This window comes from Schistocerca cancellata, chromosome 11 (genome assembly GCF_023864275.1).
Source record: "Schistocerca cancellata isolate TAMUIC-IGC-003103 chromosome 11, iqSchCanc2.1, whole genome shotgun sequence".
Taxonomy (NCBI): domain Eukaryota; kingdom Metazoa; phylum Arthropoda; class Insecta; order Orthoptera; family Acrididae; genus Schistocerca; species Schistocerca cancellata.
Genome location: NC_064636.1, coordinates 101624365 through 101643104, shown reverse-complemented (window position 1 = coordinate 101643104; position 18740 = coordinate 101624365). Strand labels below are relative to the sequence as shown.

General features: G+C 43.0%; 1 protein-coding gene and 1 non-coding gene across 2 annotated transcripts in view; one reads left to right on the top strand and one right to left on the bottom strand.

The window, feature by feature from the left end:
- Window positions 1-18740, bottom strand: part of LOC126108929 (uncharacterized) — a 388250-nt gene that overhangs the window by 277418 nt on the left and 92092 nt on the right. The gene's annotated exons all lie outside the window — the stretch shown is intronic.
- Trnas-cga (transfer RNA serine (anticodon CGA)) lies at window positions 12895-12971 on the top strand. The gene has a single exon. It is a non-coding gene; the product is annotated as a tRNA-Ser (tRNA).

The following is an 18740-nucleotide window of genomic DNA, read 5'->3' as shown; positions in this document are numbered from 1 at the left end:
ATTTGTGTGCGCTTAAAAGCGTTCTTTCGGACAGAGCATCTTCATTTTGCAAATAAAACACAGTTGCTGACAGGAAAAATAGTGGCAGCCAGAATAAATTCATAAATGTGCTGAAAAACAACAGGAGAACAATGCTATTAGTGCAGTTCATAAGGGAATCTGTAGACAGAATTGGAGATAGCAGAATGTAATGTTAAAAATGTAGCCAGATGTAATTACTTACCAGAGTAAAGGAGCTTTGCAGCAGCGCGTCTTCCCTTTGCAAATAAAATGCAGTCGATGGCAGAGTAAGTGGCGGCACCCATAAGATGCTCATTAACCTGCTGATAAAAAGAAGGCGAACAAACCCATTGCCACATTTCATATAGGAATCTGTAGACAGCATTCGAGGTTCCAGGATGTAATATTAAAATCGTTAATAAGATGTAATCGCTTACCAAATGAAGGACGGAAGTACTTATTTGCCCATATGTCAACACCAGTTTTCCAGTAGCTTATCTCTATTTGGAGTTAAAGCCCAGCAGGTGGCAGAGTAAATGGTGGCAGCCAGAACACACAGCTTAACCTGCCGAGAAAGAGCAGGAGGACAAACCTGTCACTGGACAGGTCTGCTGGGAGTCTTATTTGCACTTCTGGATTTTGTGCGTACTACGTGTGTCTCAGACGCTAAGAGACACTTCTGAATCGCTTATCATTATTCGCCCGCAGTCTTCACTCAGAGCAACTGTGTCGCTGGAAGGTGAGCTCGTTTTTGTCATCACTGCTGGAATGAAGGAAACATTTTTTTTATTTTGTGATACTGCAGTCGCGTGTAGTTAGATTCATTGTTGAATCAGACAGCCATGTGAAGACAATTGAGATTTTTCATTAAAGATTGTTTGATTTTCACTGTAAGGGTTTTTTCATGTCTGTCAATTATTTTTCTAACAATTATGAGAGTAAGGATTTGACATAAATGTTGTCCTTTTCCAATATTAGTGCATGTTGTAACATAAATTTCATAGAGTTAACAATGTATCAGATAATGTAAAAACAGTTTGTTAAAGGCATATTTCACCTAAGAGCACTGTGCACATGTTCGGTCCAAGTCGTTTTTGTTTAAAGGAGTCTCTCACTCAGTGGTGTGTACAGCACAGTTTACTTGCTGGCTGGAGCATCGGCAGTAAGCTCTCAGCAACTGCAGTCAGAACTTTGCAACTGGCGCGCGCAGAGCAGCAAGCACTGCATTTCCAAGCAACTACATTACGAGGTGAGACATTTTCATTTCACGATCTGTTTGCTACGAAAATTATCAGCGCACAGGGACCATTTCATGTACAACATTATTTGGCAGACCGTTGAAGCACAGGGACAACTTTGTTTAATTCAAGAGATTAACAGTAAAGTTCAGGATTTAATGAGTTTGCACATTTTTACAATATGAACACAGTAACAGAGCGTATCATCTCGTTGGCAGACTTAAGACACACGCTATTGCAGGACAAAGAAACAGCAACAAATGAATGTGTACCATCCGTTTATAAACGTACAAACTGACTCACATAATTTCACCGCAGCAACTGACTATGGCGTTCCAGTTACACTGTTTTGTGATGCAGCATGTAATAAACGTAATGCCAATAATTCTTGCTCTACGATCCCGTTACAAAAGACTAAAGTTAGAGGACACTTAAAATTTACTCTTCATGGCCACACATTTTATGCAGGGTTTTTGATCATCCCACATTTAATAACAGAAGTTATGCTGGGTATGGATTTCTTGATAGAAGATGAAGCCATTTTGGGCTTTAAAGACTCTTCTATTCTACTATGCAACAATAACCAGCAAGTTGCATTAGAGTTCGAGAAGAGCATTTCCATCGAGGAACAGGAAATTAACAGATTGGAGCTTTTTCCACACACAAACAATACACAATGGTATACACAATTTTTCACCGACACGTCTTTTGCTCTCGCCAATACAGGTGAAGAATCAAAGCCAAGGTAGACACTTGTGAAGCAGCAACAGACGAATCAAACAACACACTGAATGGGACAGATATTTCAGCACACCGTTCATAGAATTTCTAATGATTCAACTTTGCTCTCGCCACATTTAGTTTTGAAGAATAAAAGTCCGCCAGACAAAATAAAAGAACTTGTTTCTCTCCGCAAGTCACAATGTTTACGTCATCGTGAATTGATTGACATTGGAATTACTAATACAAAAAAGGCAGTTGAGAAAAGGAAAATGCTAAAAAAAGAAGGTAAGTCACAACAGAAAATTCAAAGTTGGACAAAACGTTTTAGTTCGAGCACACCCTTTGTCTTCTAAAGCAAAGAACAGGTGTGAAATATTTGTATTTCTGTATAACGGACGATTTCGGAGTCGACGAATCCCACTTCTGAACGTAGTACATCTTGAAACACTCAGAACGAAACTTTCCAGAAGTTTCCATCACCTCACCAATATAAAACCTTTCATTGCATAATTATTTGACTTTCTACTCTTCCTTGAGATACTACACCATACCAATATATAACACTTATGTTCTGACAACACGTATTTCATTTTCTTATGACGTCAACCGTTTGCTAGTAGTAGTTAAGCTTTTTCTACAGGTTTTCTTTCACTGACATGTATGTGTACATGAAAATAACAATTTCTTCTCATACGGTGCTATAAGTACAAGCCACTTTGTATGTTAATTTTCACTGTCATTATTTTTGTGTAATAGATACAACAGAGCACATATCACGTCATGCTCTAACATAACTCACCCCGATCTTTACATTACATCATTTTACAAGCAGAGATTACGTAAAAGAAGAGAGCAATGATTTTTTTCGTCAATGAAAAAGGCATCACACAAGATAAAAGCAACACGAGAAACAATAAATCGAATTTTGCGCGTCGTAAAGCATTTTCTCTTACAGGCTAACGTACAGAAGTATGCAACAACGGATTCCAGACAGTACTGATAAAACAGGTAGAGTATATATTTTTTCACAGGTATAACACGTACTGTCAGTAATCGGAGGAGATATTCAATTTAAGCGTCTTGCACTGAGATACTCTGAGATATAACCAGGATCTCTTCATTCACTGTTGGAATTTTATTGTAGGTGTCGTATGTGAAGTGAAGACTTAAGGCTTCATTATAGATGAAGTATGTGTAGCAATGATTTATAGATTTTTGTAATGAGAATACGATGAGATAATAGGAAGTGAGAATAGCGAACTTTTTATGATTATTATGCAGACGTTTGTTATTTATGACATGAAGTGGCATATCGATGTTAGGGATTGTCACGGACTACGTGATGATTTCGCCCTTGTTGCATGCTTTGTTGATTATGTTTTGGTGTGTATCTCTGACGAGTAGCACTTCTAATGGTTTGAGAAAAGGTGTTGCAAAACGATAATACAAGGCTGTGAATTTACAGGAAGATAAACACATTGTTTCAAAAATATGCATTTTTTTGTGAACAGCAATGAGAAGGTTTGAAGACTCTTATTACGATGCACTTGCTTTGATGAATTTCTGACTTTGCTTGCGCTAGTGTATTTTTTTCTCATTAACAGGATAATACCATTTCTCATTCTTTTTCGCCTCTAGATAACAGACTTAACCGGAAACAGATAAATTCTTAATTGTTTTCGTTCTGCGCCTTGACTTTACTTGTTCATAGATATTAAGTACTCTTCCTGATACCACTTAAATTTTGCATTTGGGGCAGTTTTAAGTAATTGGCACGTGGATAGGTTAAGGTTTCGTGAACACATTTTCATTTGCTTTATGTTTTGTGACTCAGAGGCAAAAGACAGATGTAATAATTTCTTTTTTTTTTCTCTGCAGAAGTAAAATATTGTTCACATTCCATTCCTTTGCTTCCCTTTAGCCTGTATCCTTGTGGGCATCTACTCGAGTATATGAAAGTATACACGCTGCAGAAATCAGTATTGTACGCTTGCATAACAACACGAGTGGCAGACGCATGCTCGTGTGAAAAGTAAGAAGACGGATGACAATGTTTGCCTGTTGATACTCTCACAACGCACTGTACGTGTAATGGTTACTGTATTTTAATGTTTCTTTTCTCTCACAGCGTGAAACCGATTTTGATTATGATTATTCTGTCTGACGTGTCACTGCCGACACAGCAGTGTATATTGTGTATTCGTAAGAAATGCTTGTTATTCTTTGCTTTTTGATCTGAGAATTCACCATAATTTATGTAGTTTTAGATAAATGTAAAAGATTTATTTTCTTTCACTGTGTTGTGACAGGATACACGTACTTTGCGAAAACAGCACATTGATGAACTCGAGTTGAGTTATTCTCTGCACTGTGAGACAGTTGGACGTATTATGGACGTTTCCTTTACGACGGCATGCCAAATCGATTATCGTGATTTTAGATGGCTTCACAGACATTTTGTTAAAGTGACGTGGAGGTACCTTTTGTGAGCGGTTTTGTGGCACTGAGTTGTCACTGGGTTCATTGTGGACAGGTACAGCATCCACCAAGTCTGCCCTCAGCCGCCTCCCACACAGTCACGGTACGAAGCTCTCACCTGCTGAGATATTACAGCGTTGTGAGTGCTGGAAGACACTCCAGCATGATCTGCACAGCGTACTGTGTACACTCGTGCCAACAGCTTCGTGTACGAAAACCACGAAAAGACATTGTTTCGATACACATTTGCTACGACAAAAAGACGACATAATCACAGCCAGTGTCACGACATTTTGTGTAGAATAACGACAAAGGAAAATGCCGTGAATGGCATTTTTTCCCACAATTCATGACTTTACAACTGGTGCACACTAATGTAGTGGACAATTTTCTTTAACTTGTGCACACTGCCTTCAAACGGAATGTAGCGTATTCTAAATACACCTGAACGCCAGTGTAATCAACATTTGTAACTTTACTTGGAGTGCACCTGAGCAAGAAATGGACGATGATTTTTGCAAATTAATTTATCAGCGACGGGGCACTGCCACTTACAAAACAAAAAAGTTTTTCATGACTTGTTTACACTGCATATATAATATACTACACTACTTCCTAGTTTACTACTATTTTTGTGTAATATTACGCAGACGAAGTTTTCAGTACAATATTTGCCATGTGTAAAACTCCTCCTGCAAAATTCTGCCCAGAGAGGGCGTGAGATAGTCAAATAGATAGTGAAATAGATCTACTATGAGTTTCTTCTTCTTCTTCTTTCGAATTACCTATTTGGAGGGTACGATGAATCAACTTTGGGTATTCTACATTGTATTAGATTTCCCTAGTTTCCAAATTTCCTTCACCCTTTTAGAGTGTTGTTCCCTTTCTTGTTGAGTCCACTCTCGTCTAGTTGTTTTCTTTCCCTCCTGAAATTCTGCTTTTTGTGCTGACTTTCTGAAATGTATTCTGTTTTCTGTTGTGTGTATTGTAATTCCAGCGTTTTCCGTGTCCTTTCCACTCTCTATGAACCATGCCGGTTTGGATTGGTAGCTACAGAGTAATGTGATTCTACGGTTGGTTAGTCTGTTCTTATCCATTCCGAATATACCTCCAAAAAACTGTAGTCTTCTCTTCCACACTACATCAGTTAGTTTTTCAGTTTTCAGGTACAGCACTCTGGTCTTAACCTATATTCAGCATTATCGTTTCTTTTAGCTCCCAGTATTTTCCTTAAAACTCTTCTTCCGACCTTCTGTGAGTTTGTCATTTGCATTTCAGTATTTTATACGTACTATGTGTGTCTCATACGCCAAACGACAGTCTTGAGTCTGTTATTCTTCACGGGCAGTCTTTGGCCAGAGTCTGCCTGGCAGCGAGGAGTGCGGGAGTTGTGACGTCAGAGGGGTAGCGAGGCAGGCGCCGAGGAGGGGGCTCGTGGCAGAGTAGCCGTGGAGGTGGGCGCGTCTGAGTTAAAGTGAACTGTGTCTGGATATTGTGAGACAGGGCAGCAAGATTTGACTAGTGATTTGGAATGAAATTAGAGCAGAAAAAGAGTATGAGGGGGAATGAAGGCAACATTCCTTATTTAGTGACACTGCAGTCGCACGTAGCTAGATTCACTGTTGAATGAGACATCCATATCAGGGAACTTCAGGTTTTTCATTAAAGATTCTGTAATTTTCACTGTGAGCTGTTTTTCATGTTTATTGATTATCTGTCTAACGTTTGTGAGATTGAGAGTTTGGTATCGGTGTCGTCCTTTGTCAGCGTTAATAAATGTTGTAATATGAACTGCACACGAGTAATAATATATCAGATAATTAAAAAAAAAGCTGGTTAAAGAGACATTTCATCTACGAGCATTGTCCACAACCTCGATCCAAGTCATTTTCATTTAAGGACTGTCTCACTCAGTGATGTGTGTGAAATAGTTTACTTGCTGTCTGGAGCATTGCACTGGACTACAGTTGCTGATAGTCAGAAATTCGCAACTGGCTTGCAGAGAGCACCAAGCATTGCGTTTCCAAGCAATTACATTACCAGGTGAGATATTTTCATTTCACGATCTGTTTGTTTGCTACGAAAATTATCAGCGCACAGAGACCATTTCATGAACAGCATTATTTGGCAGATCTTTAATGCACAGGGACAACTTTATTTAATTAAAGAGATTGATAGTAAAGTTCACATTTTTGGAACGATTATGCAACATGTCGCATTCTGGCAGACAATTATATTACGTTTCTCTCGCTGTTGGAAATGCAGCCAAGGCTAAACAACAGGAAACTAGTACGAAATCTCAAATAGAATGAAAGGAATTATTTTAAACGAACCTTTCAATATTACATTTCATATAGGAATCTGTAGATATTATTTGACGTAGCAGAATGTAATATTAAGATTTTTAACCAGAACTCATTTTTCTTCAATTGAAAGCCAGATTTCGTTTAACGCAACTCATCCTCGCAAAAAAAAAAAAAAAAAAAAAAAAAAAAAAAGCTGTCGATTGCAGAGTAAATGTTGTCAGTCAAAAGGAGGTCGTTAACCTGCTGATAAAGAAGAGGAGAACAACCCTATTACTACGTTTCGTACAGGAATCTGTAGATTGCATTAATGCAATCTTATAAATGCTAACCAGACGTAATTACTTACCAAACGAATCAAGCAAGTACTCATTTCCCTACCTCTCAAAGCTATCTTTTGAGTAGGGCATGTTCACTTTCCAAATGAAGCGTACCCGATATAATAGTTCTTTTGGAGAAACACTATTGAGAAAATTTAGAAAACGGGGATTTGACGCTGACAGCCGAACGATTCCAGTGCCACCAACATGTATTGTGCGTAAGGCCCACGAAGAGAAGATACGAGAAATTAGGGCTCATACAGAGGCATCTGGAGAGTCGTTTTTGCCTCGCTCTGTCTGCGAGTGGAACAGGAAAGCAAATGACAAGTAGTGGTACAGAGTACCCTCGGCCACGCACCATACGGTGGCTTCAGGGGTACCTATGTAGATGTACTACATTTCTTATAGGAATCTGCAGATATCTTTTTTATCAAATGAAAGAAAGAAGTACACATTTCTCTACCCCTCGAAGCCAGCTTTCGAGTATCGCATGTTCTGTTTGCAGACAAAAAGCAGCCGATGGGAGAGTAAATGGCGGCAGCCAGAAGACGCTTGGTAACCTGCTGTGGTAAATCACTGGAGGACAACTGTGTTACTACATTCATGTATGAATCAGTCGAGAGCATTTTAGATAGCAGAATATAATGCACCCAACAGCCAGAGAAACTGGTACACCTGCCTAAAGTCGTGTAGGGACCCCACGAGCACGCAGAAGTGCCGCAACACGACGTGGCATGGCCTTGACTAATGACTAGTGTAGTACTGGAGGGAACTGACTCCATGGATCCTCCAGGGCTGTCCATAAACCCGTTAGAGTACGAGGGGGTGGAGATCTCTTCTGAACAGAACGTTGGAAGGCATCCCAGATATGCTCACTAAGGGGCGTTTGGTGCCCAGCGGAAGTGCTTGGACTCAGAAGTGTGTTCCTGCAACCGCTCTGTAGTGATATTGGACGTCTGGGGTGTCGCACTGTCCTGCTGGAATTGGCCAAGTCCGTCGAAATGCACAATGGATATGAATGGATGCAGGCGATAAGGCAGGATGCTTGTTTATGTGTCACCTGTCAGAGTCATATGTAGACGTATCAGGGGTTCCATGTTACTCCAACTGCACACGTCGCAAACCAATGCAGAGCCTCCACCAGCTTGAAGAGTCCACTGCTGACACGCAGCGTGCACACCTGCACACGTCAATCCGCTCGATCAATGTAATGGAGACTCATCCAACCAGGCAACATGTTTCGAGTCATCAACAGTTTAATGTCTGTGTTGACGGGCCCAGGCCAGGCGTAAAGGTTTGTGGGCCTTCGGCTCCAAATGCTCATATTATGATGACAAACTGAGAAGGTGGTTAAGATAGAACCCGGGGAAATATGTTATGTTGTGGCAAATCTCATCCTACGTGTTTGCTGCCAACATGAGAACTGCAATGAACTGATTTCAGAAGACTGGTGTTTGTCCAACGATCCTCGACGTCTTTTCAGGCGGTGACTTGCGACCAGCCGCGACGACTGGTATTCCGCAGCCAACCACAAGCCTTCAGCCGACCGTTCAGCAAAACCCACGCACTGGCGCTCCCACTGACTCCCCCGACGCACCTCGTGGGCTCGTGCAAGCTGACTGCAGCGCCAGATTACAAAATACTGAGGTGGAACAAAGGCGTCAGAGTTCTTTGACGCCTAACGCTCCAAATTCGTCCATAAGTAACTCCACTGGGTCAACCGTCCCTGGTTTTAGCCCGGAAAATGTCACGCCAGTATTCAGAGCACCTAAGAATGACGACAAAGACAGGTCGAACCGCTATTGTCACATCATCTGCCTACGAGAATGAGATACAACAAGCGACCGAGAAACCACTTAAGCTAAAGAATCTGAACAGAATAGAGCAGAGATCAGGCTGCTGGCTGGAGAAGAGAAGAAGAAAGGGAAATAAACATATCTTCCCTTACAGAAGGGGAACACAAAAGAAAAACAAATTGACTCTACAGAAAATGAAACATCCGAAGACGACGAAGATGCGGCACGAACATATCGCAAGGAATTGTACTGGACTCCAACTGAGGGACGGATTGCCTGACAAAAGAGCAAACAGTGGGCTGGTGACTCGTGTGCCGGCACAGGCAGCGAGGACGGTGGATACCAGCTCACCTCTAAGACGTGTCATCGAAGAAACTTAAAAAAAAAAAGAGGAAAAGTCGAGGTTCATTCCACCCTGTGTGGGGAGCGGAACGGCCTTGAAAACACTTTCCTAGTTGGCTGGTACAACAAAGTAATGTGTATTATTCTATTTCATTTTCGTTAGCGGAGTATACTACAAAAACGTGCCGTCCCTAAGTTTCCGCACCTTGCTCCGAACGCAAGGCGCCCCCCCCCCCCCCCCCCCCTGCCGCTGGAGCAGCGCCCCGGCTGCGCCCCCCGCGGACTCAGCCACGCCCACGCCGTGCTCGCCGTACGAAGGCTTTCCTCGCGAAGCAGCGCACTACACCGGCGGCGCACAGCTGCGCACGAGGCGAACTTCGGTCCAAAGCTTCCAGTTCGACGGCCGCCGCAGCCGGCTGCTTCGTTCTCCATTTCTTGTCTTAATGTCCTCGTGTTGCGCACTCTACCTACACGCGTCACTCACCCTTACAAACCCTCGTATGACTCGAATATAGAAAAAAGAACACAGAATGTCGGTCGCTGTAATCCAGTAAACTCAACAATATTACTTTTCCTGTCTGTAAACATCAATCTACGTCCCACCCATTTTCATAGAGGACATCTTGAAGATGGAAAACTTCTGAGAGTGAAAGAGTCTGTTGTCATTGTGTTTTGTGGTAGTGTTGTCTCTCCTACATCTCTTTCACCAACACTGAATATTTCGCCACTGCCCATTTCGTATAGAGTTCCATTCGTAGTGCCGCTCTGTTAAGCGTCTCTGTTTGAGCGTACGGAGCACAGTGTTCTGAAACATGAGGTACTTTGTCTCAGTTTTATCTACTCGGAATATAGCCCAGAGACGGACAAGGCGTGGCACAAAAACTGCAACGTAATATCACAAAAGCATCTAACTCAGGGGTTTCCGAACGTTTCCTCTGACGGAACACTTCGAGAATGCTGGTACTTTTACGGAACGCCTTTTTTGTTTTGGATGTTAATGAAACATTAATAAATGAGAAGGATTTGTTTCATTCAGTGATTACTTCAATTTAACTCATGGCTAATAACACAGTAATCATAATAAAATGAAATAAAAATTAATATTGTCAAGGTGTTCACGAAAAAAAGGCCATGTTATAAACATTTTTTCGTGGAGCACATTTTCTGTCCTCGCGGAGCACCAATGTTCCACAGGCCACAGATTGGGCAACCCTGCTCTAAGAAAATGCTCTGTGTTGAGTGCAGGGCGAAAGAGCACCGGTTAGTTTGAGACGCACTGCGAATCTGGTTGTCATCCTCAGCAAACTAACAAAACGCAGTTGCACAGGTGCGTCTAATTTTGGCTTCCAGAATGAGATTTTCACTCTGCAGTGGAGTCAGCGCTGATATAAAACTTCCTGGCAGACTAAAACTGTGTGCCGGACCGAGTTCGAGTCACGGCGCACAGTTTTAATCTCCCAGGAGGTTTAATTTTGGCTTACTGAAAAAGACGCGCCGTCCAAAATACAAGGGGGCGAAAAATTCATTAACTGGATAAAACTGGAGTAACATTTTTCCCAATACGTATACTGGGTAACATGGGACTAGTACCATCGCCGTAGTTGTTTTCAAATGCTGTTGTTCGCTTAACTTTTTTGTTATGACTGACAGTAAACATTGAATGGCGTTCGCTACGAGACTGTTTTTCCCGTCCCGGGCTACTTATCGTTACAACGCAGGAGCACTGTAACAGTGTGTGTGGGTGGGGGGAGGGAGGGAGGGAGGGAGGTGTTGGTGCTCGGTTCCTGTCTGAGCTGGCTGCCTTTGGTTTACTTCGAACCGGCGGCCATTTGTGTAGCCATTCGACATCTGTCTTACTGCAGCTACGTTACAGAGTAATGTATTAAGCGAGATTCGAACGACGACCCCGAGCTGGCGCCCAGGCAAGTTGTGCAATGCTATTAATTCGTTTTTCAGAAGATTTTCATTGGGATGAAACTAGTGCACAGCTGATGACACCATTTGTAGTTGCAGCGATAGCATTTTGTGTGCAACAACATGCAGAAAACACGTTTATCCGGGAATTTTTTGAAACGTGCAGCTTCTGTACTTTTAACTTGCATAAATGGGTTCAAATTTTGCACTAAGGTAGGTAAATGGCTAAAGTCAAAACGAGACAAGATACTAGGTACACCTGGTTTGAATTTTCATCTCTACGTGCGGCAGTTGCTACGACGTGCTATTTTAGGTGTCCACACATGCACCTTTACATGTGTAAGTCAACGTGCGCGACCGATACGTGCCCGTGTAAACCCCGCTTAATGTACCACTCTGTACCTCCCGAGGTCTTTAGCAAACTAAAGAGAGACAAATACGGCGTAGTTTTTTAGTTGATGCCGATTTTTACTGCACTACATGCGCTGCCTCTTGTGAAAACTGTGTTGTAAGTCATCACACACGACGCTACTACCGGCTCTCATCCCTTATCGTCTTCAGGAGTGCAGTTTACTGTCCGCTTGGGGCGCTGCCGTCGCTGTGCATAAGGAAAACGGGCACCTGTGTGGTGGGAGTAACCTGTTAGTCCAGACTGTGGTTATACAACACTCAGCCACTGCGACGCGATATACACAAATACACGTCAGGTGTGTAGTAGGATCCTCAGTGCCTTCTGATCTTCCAGCAAACGGCCTCGCCGCAGTGGTAACACCGGTTCCCCTCAGATCACCTGAGTTAAGGGCTGTCGGGCTTGGCCGGCACCTGGCTGGGGTCACTGTCCGGGTCTGCAGAGTGCTGTCGGCAGGCGGGGCGCACTCAGCCCTCGTGAGGCCAGTTGAGTAGCTGCTCGAGTGAGAAGCAGCGACACAGGTCACCAGAACTGGCGACAGCCTGGAGAGCGGTGTGCTCTCCACATTCCCATCCGTACCTGCATCCAGTAATGCCTGTGAGCCTCGGATGACACGGTGGCCGGTCGGAACCGTTGTGCCTTCAAAGCGTGTTCGGGCGGAGTCCTTTTTGTTCCCGTGGTCCGCAGATAAAACATCTTCACAACAAAAAAATTTATCGCCAAACCATTTCTTAGAATAGCTGAATTGGTAAGAAATCACTCAACATTATTACAAGCATGTTGTATGAACATAATGTGTTCGCTTTTCTGCACCTACAAAAAGTGGTTATATGCAGGGGTGTCACAAAAGTTTGAAACGTAAGTTGGTGTGCCAAAGAGTGGAAAAGGTCGACAAACGCGGCTCTAAAATCTTTTTTACTCCTTTTCGGCATTAGTCATCGATGTTCTGTAATAGACACCTGCATAAAAAGAGAATTCGAAGTTACCACTTTTCTTTAAAAGAAATCGGTAACACGAGATTTGAATTTCAGTTCTCAGTGTGTACAAGGAAGTTTTCTCGGCGTAAAGGTAAGAATAATTCACCAGTCAGCAGGAGAGCGGAGACAACTGTGATGGTGACCAGTCGCAGTTGCGAATTTTTGCGGTGTGAGTTACTCGCCTCCAGATCAGCTGGGAAATGAGCTGAAATGTTCGTATGTATCCAGAATGAGATTTTCACTCTCCAGCGGAGTGTGCGCTGATATGAAACTTCCTGGCAGATTAAAACTGTGTGCCCGACCGAGACTCGAACTCGGGACCTTTGCCTTTCAGGAGACGAGGTAGGAGACGAGGTACTGGCAGAAGTAAAGCTGTGGGTACCAGGCGTGAGTCGTGCTTCAGTAGCTCAGTTGGTAGAGCACTTGCCCTCGAAAGGCAAAGGTCCCGAGTTCGAGTCTCGGTCGGGCACACAGTTTTAATCTGCCAGGAAGTTTCTGTTCGTATGTAGTCAGTAACATTTGTGTTATGCCAGTTAACGTGTATGAATCACATATGTGCTCGAAAAGCAGATAGTTTTTAGCGTTCTGTCTCTCTCTGTTTCTCCCTCCTCCACAACAGTCGGTATACATTACAATCACTCACAGACAGAACCGATATAGTTATCATTGATTGTCTTTCACAACAAATAGAAAACTTAGATGTGTTGTCGTCAATGCCATAACAGCATGCCTTTCTAGTCATATCGAATGCCTTTTGTGGCTTGGGTTTTTCTGATATGCGAATCAGGAAATACAAGGTACTAATTTGATGGCGCCTACTTTGACGCTGATGACATTTTTATCTTCATCATACCTTGCACGGCACACAAGTAATCTGAATTCAAAAACGCTGTACTCAACGAATCGATAGCTGTGGTGCTGTGGTGTCGGGTTGGTGACAACCAGTTTGTGCAGCAGTGCCGCCAACTATATTGTATAGCCTGAAGTGACTCTGCCAGGCTACTGTTTGTGTTGGATCTTTGTGCTACAATATACCTGACAGACAGAAATGCAGAGGGTGTCTCAGGAGGGACGTTTGATATTCGGGGATATTCTAGCAACAATCATTCAAGGAAAAAAGTCTTAGCAAACGTGTGCTCTAAAGCGCTTACCTTAAGAGCTGTGACCTCTTCCTCTTCGATACTATGAAGCAAATCGCTTATACTGCCAGCTCTTTACTTTCCATATTTTTGTGCAGCCATTGCCATTTGCTTTACTTCTCCACATTCTTTCTTTATTGTTAATAATTCCCCACGAATTTCCCCTATATGCGAAATTATTGCCTCAGTGTCCTTACGCTGTTCGTCAGCTTCTTCCTTCTCCTTCTTACGTTGTTTCTCCTCTTCTTCCTTCTCCCTCTTACGCTGTTCGTCAGCTTCTTCCTTCTCCTTCTTACGTTGTTTCTCCTCTTCTTCCTTCTCCCTCTTACGCTGTTCGTCAGCTTCTTCCTTCTCCTTCTTACGTTGTTTCTCCTCTTCTTCCTTCATTGATCGTACGAAGCTCAGTATTGGGTTAATGTCATCATTTTGATCCTCGTCACACATGGGTGATGTAACTCTGGACACCTGGGCGCTAGAGCTCTGACGTGGCCGAGCTCGCCCCTGTCTGCTCTCGTTCGTTTGATTATAAACTTCTGCTACCGTCTCGACCTGTGTGACTGTCTCTGTTTCATCCTCTACCTCACTATCATAATCACGGCCGCAACGCTGCTCTAAGATCGTGTCCAAATCACCTTCCTCATCAATGACCCTGGCGTCCTGTCCTGCTAAAAATATGCCCATCTCATCTCCGAACCTATTCCCGTCGGTAAACTGCCCCTTATCCATTATGCTATCCTCTTTTGTTTTAGCGTCGCTCGATAATAGTCGTGCCTTACTTCTCGTTATCATTCATGCAAAACAAATTTATCAAAAATGCACAATAAAATTAATCTACTCCATATATTTTTACACATAGACATAAAGTTTCAACAATGCCGCTCCAACGCTGTAATTATACGCACGATTTGTTGTGGTACAGAAACCGCACACAAACCCAACAAAGTGTGATGTGATACGGACACACCATCAAAGGAACACAAAAACAATGAACAAAAAAATATATATACTGAAAACAAAAACTGTAATCATGCGCCGCTACTTAAAACTAAACGCGGAACTACCAGAAAAAAAACTTGGGTATTAATCAATAAAAAATTAAGCAAAAAAAATTCTGAGTGTCTCTACGGATAATACCGCTTGCTTATCAGAAGATTCCAGGTTCGAATCCTGGCAGGGTCGCCATTTTATGCGAGGTGCCGGGGCTAGCAGTGTATTTAAACACTCAATTCTTCTAGAATCTACATATGTACATGATGCTCTAAGCCCCCCCCTTTTCTAACTCCAACTTTTGCTGTTGCACAAGGATAAAAAAAATACGCGAACTGACTCTAATCAACCCTGCCAGTGGAGTAGAAGAGAGTTTGGCACCTGCAATAATTTAATTTGATAAATAAGTTAATTAAACGAAGGTTTCATTAACATAGTGAGGAATGATGGGGTTGCTCTACCTATTAACAGAATGAAAGTTCTGTCCAAAATAACAATATGATTTATTAAGAATAAACACAAAATAATAAACAAAAACAATACATCAAATTGGCTCAAATTGGATACTTAAACAAACGCTGTGAATGTGAAGTTGTCCCTAAACTAGATTGTGAGGATTATGACGAAGTGATATGTGCAGCCAATTCCTAGCAACTCAATTCTTAGAGAAAACACATAGCCAACCCAACATTAATTGCTGCTACCCAAGACAGAACAAAGTTAGAAAAAAAAAGACGAACAGGCGCACTCTGCTGAGCTCTGATTATCACCTAGGAAAATCCCTATCTGCCGGTGCTGCGGACATACATTACCAAACTGACTTCTTGACTCCCAGGACACGATCTGCCATACCCGAGCCGTTGGCTGGTTGCTTCGACGTCCTCGACCGAAAGGCGAGAGCCAACTACTCACAAGAGCACCCGTACAAAACCGAACACAGAACATTCCCGCCCCCACGACAGTGGCCGTGATTCAACGTTCCAATCAGCAACTCGAAAACCGGCGGAAAATTCCACTCCATTGCCGGAACGCTACCATTCCACCAATGGAGATTCTTGGCGCCAATTTCTGCGCCGATCTTGCTACGTCACGGAGCTATGCCCTGAGCAAGCCAATCACAGTTACTATTTTGCAGAAAGCGCGGGAATTTTCCCGCCACAGCTGCCTGGGTACACAAGTCATTCCCACGCCTCGCTGGTAGCCCGCCAGAAAGTGTTTTCGCTAAGTTTCTGCGAAGTAACGGAACCTCTAGCCCAGCCGCTGCTTCAGGCCCTGCGGGTGTGCCTCTTGACAATGTCGGCGTCTGGAAAGCATTCACTGGACCCCCTCACACCTGTCGGCTTATCCTTTCAAAATCAGACGAGCCCGCCTGTCACCGGACCACCCGGGTGACGAGAGACGCTGCGTGGGAAGTCCGCGTGTTAAGGAATTGCGACTTTCCACCGCATGCAATTAGAGAGGAGAATCGTAAGATAGAAATATGAGAGGGGGCTCATGCCACCTCTCATAGCCCCTACGCCATTTTAGATTGTAATTGGTGAGCGGTTGGCTAACTTAGGAGCAAGATAGTGAGTCAATCGCCCAAGAACAATCTCGCAAACTGACTCCACATGCCGCACTCTATAAAGAAAATCACTGCAACTGAAAAATGCAGCTCATAGGGGGAGGATTATTTATGATGTAGCCAACTTCACCTTCTTAATATGGAACCCTAACACTCACATCACACATCCATACGCAGGGAGCCCCTTCCAAACACCGATTCACACAGACATTCACGCACTAAATATGGCCCGGGCATGTGAGCCAAATAGAGAACAGTTTATTCTTTACAATCAGAGTTGGAGTGCTCCGCAATTAAATGCCCAAGATGTTACAACAATTTTAATCATTAAACTAACCTGAACTCACTCACACATGATACTATTTAAGTTAACAATCTCTTTGTGAGCTTTCAGAATCTAATTACAACCTCCGATTCATTCTGTCTCCCTGCAGCAAGAATAACCTTTACAAAATGTTCCCTGAACTGATTGTCCATTCACAATGACAGTGGTGGTATCTGCTTCAGTTTGTAGGGACTTCAGGCACACTGTTTGCATACACACAACAATAAATACAAGATACAAAAAAAACATGGTGTGGAGAACAATACAGTAATTTGTAATAAGAATTACAGTGTAAAACAAACAATCCAAGGTATCACATACATTACAAAAAAAACAACACTTGAGAAAGAAATTTAAGAAAAAAAAACAAGGTTCATGGGACATTAAGTTGTGCGTGCACATTGCACACTGTTCATGACTGTGCTGAGAATGAGGCACTAAATCACATTGTTAGAAATGTTCGAAGCACTTCACAAATTCATTAGTTTCTCTGAGGGGGTTGGTATGTTGAGTCATATGCATTGATGCACGTGGCTCCATGTCTTGAGCATTGGAGGGGGGCGTTTGGGATGGGGCCACAGTACTGACATCACATAGGGCTAAACGTCGGGTGTTGTTGCTACGTTGTTGCAACAGCAATAGGGAGTGCTGGAGCGTCTGCAGTACGCTGTTGAGATTGTAGTCAGACCCACGCATATGATCACGACAGTACGGTAGGAAGACACAGTGATAGGCTCTCCTCACGTCTATCAATTTTCTCTGAGGTCTACTTGTTGGGATACATCACTAATCTAGGTCTCTTCTCTCGCTGGACAGTACTTAACGTTTCCCAATATTGAGTTCGATGAGGGATGATGGCACGTGGAGTGACTCCACAAGTGTGTGAGGTCATCCATACAGGATCGAACTAGGAGCGACGATTGCTAAAACTGCTCTCTAATAGAGAGGAGAAGTTAGAAATGAGACCATACATTTGTTAGTGTGGCACGATACTGCTTTGTGTATGCCGATCGGCCAATGCTAGTGAGTTGTAAAAACCCAAACAGGTGAGTATATAGTGTCCCTTTCTGTCCTGAGGCACATGAGATGCGGGTTATGACACCATATGTGATCTTCTTCGTGTACTCACGACAACGTGGTCTGCCGCAGGGAATCCCTCCAAACGGCTGCCGCGTCCGGAGAGCTAGCTGGCTGTCGCGTGTGGGTCACGTGTCAGTGTCAACGGCCAGCCTCACTTTCGCTTGTGGCCCGGCGAGGGCTGTCTGCCACCTAATCCCTCAGGTATACAGCCCGGTGACTGTCTGCTTGTAGAACCAGATGCTCTCGCGCCCTTCACGTCAGGTGGCTTGCTGACGCTCTCCTCCTGCAGGTTGCCGATGACCTCCGGCTGGCCTCTGCATTGCCACGATCCCCGTCATCTGCACAATTCTTACAAAAATCTTATGCCTCACTTTTCCCCATGACCTTCTATGTTGTAATAAATTTACATAACGATACATTGATGGTCTGTCATTTCAGACACTCTAATTTTAATTTTATAGTTATTTATCTGTAGCTATCTTGGTGTATCTAATCTAGACATGGAAATAATTTTTCTTGATATTTGTGTAGAGACCGATCTCAGTATTGTACATGGTGTGTGATAACTGATGCTATGTAATGGATGAACAACTAAATGTGCGGGCCCGCACTAATATTACTATTAATTATATAGATCGACAGTAGACATGCTCAAGAATTAACTACCATTTGCCAACGATCTACATTCTATGTCTTTTAATTAAATTATGTTGTTATGCAGGTCAGAGTTTTACTGTGCTATAAAGAACATGCAACTATGCTACTTTCGCTCGCCCGTCAACCCTCCATCTCGGGTCTGTGGTTTGGTGACCTGAAAAATAGCATCTTAACAAGCGCGCCAAACACTTGTGGTAGAAAACCGCCACAATATTAAGGATCTAGTTATTGTAAAATCCTAAAGTTTAATTTATCCTAGTATATGGTACTCTATTATTATTATTATTATTTTTTTGTTTTTACCTTATACAACACTCTTACATAATTACTGTTACGCTGAGATGTCTCGCTGCTCGCCGCTATTGACGACAGTGATGTGCGCGCCGTACGACATGGCCTCCGAGTTCTCACTACGCCTCACTGAAACTCCAGAGACTGGGTTAGCCATGGCTATACAAGACAATAAATTTATAGTTGTAACTTCTTTT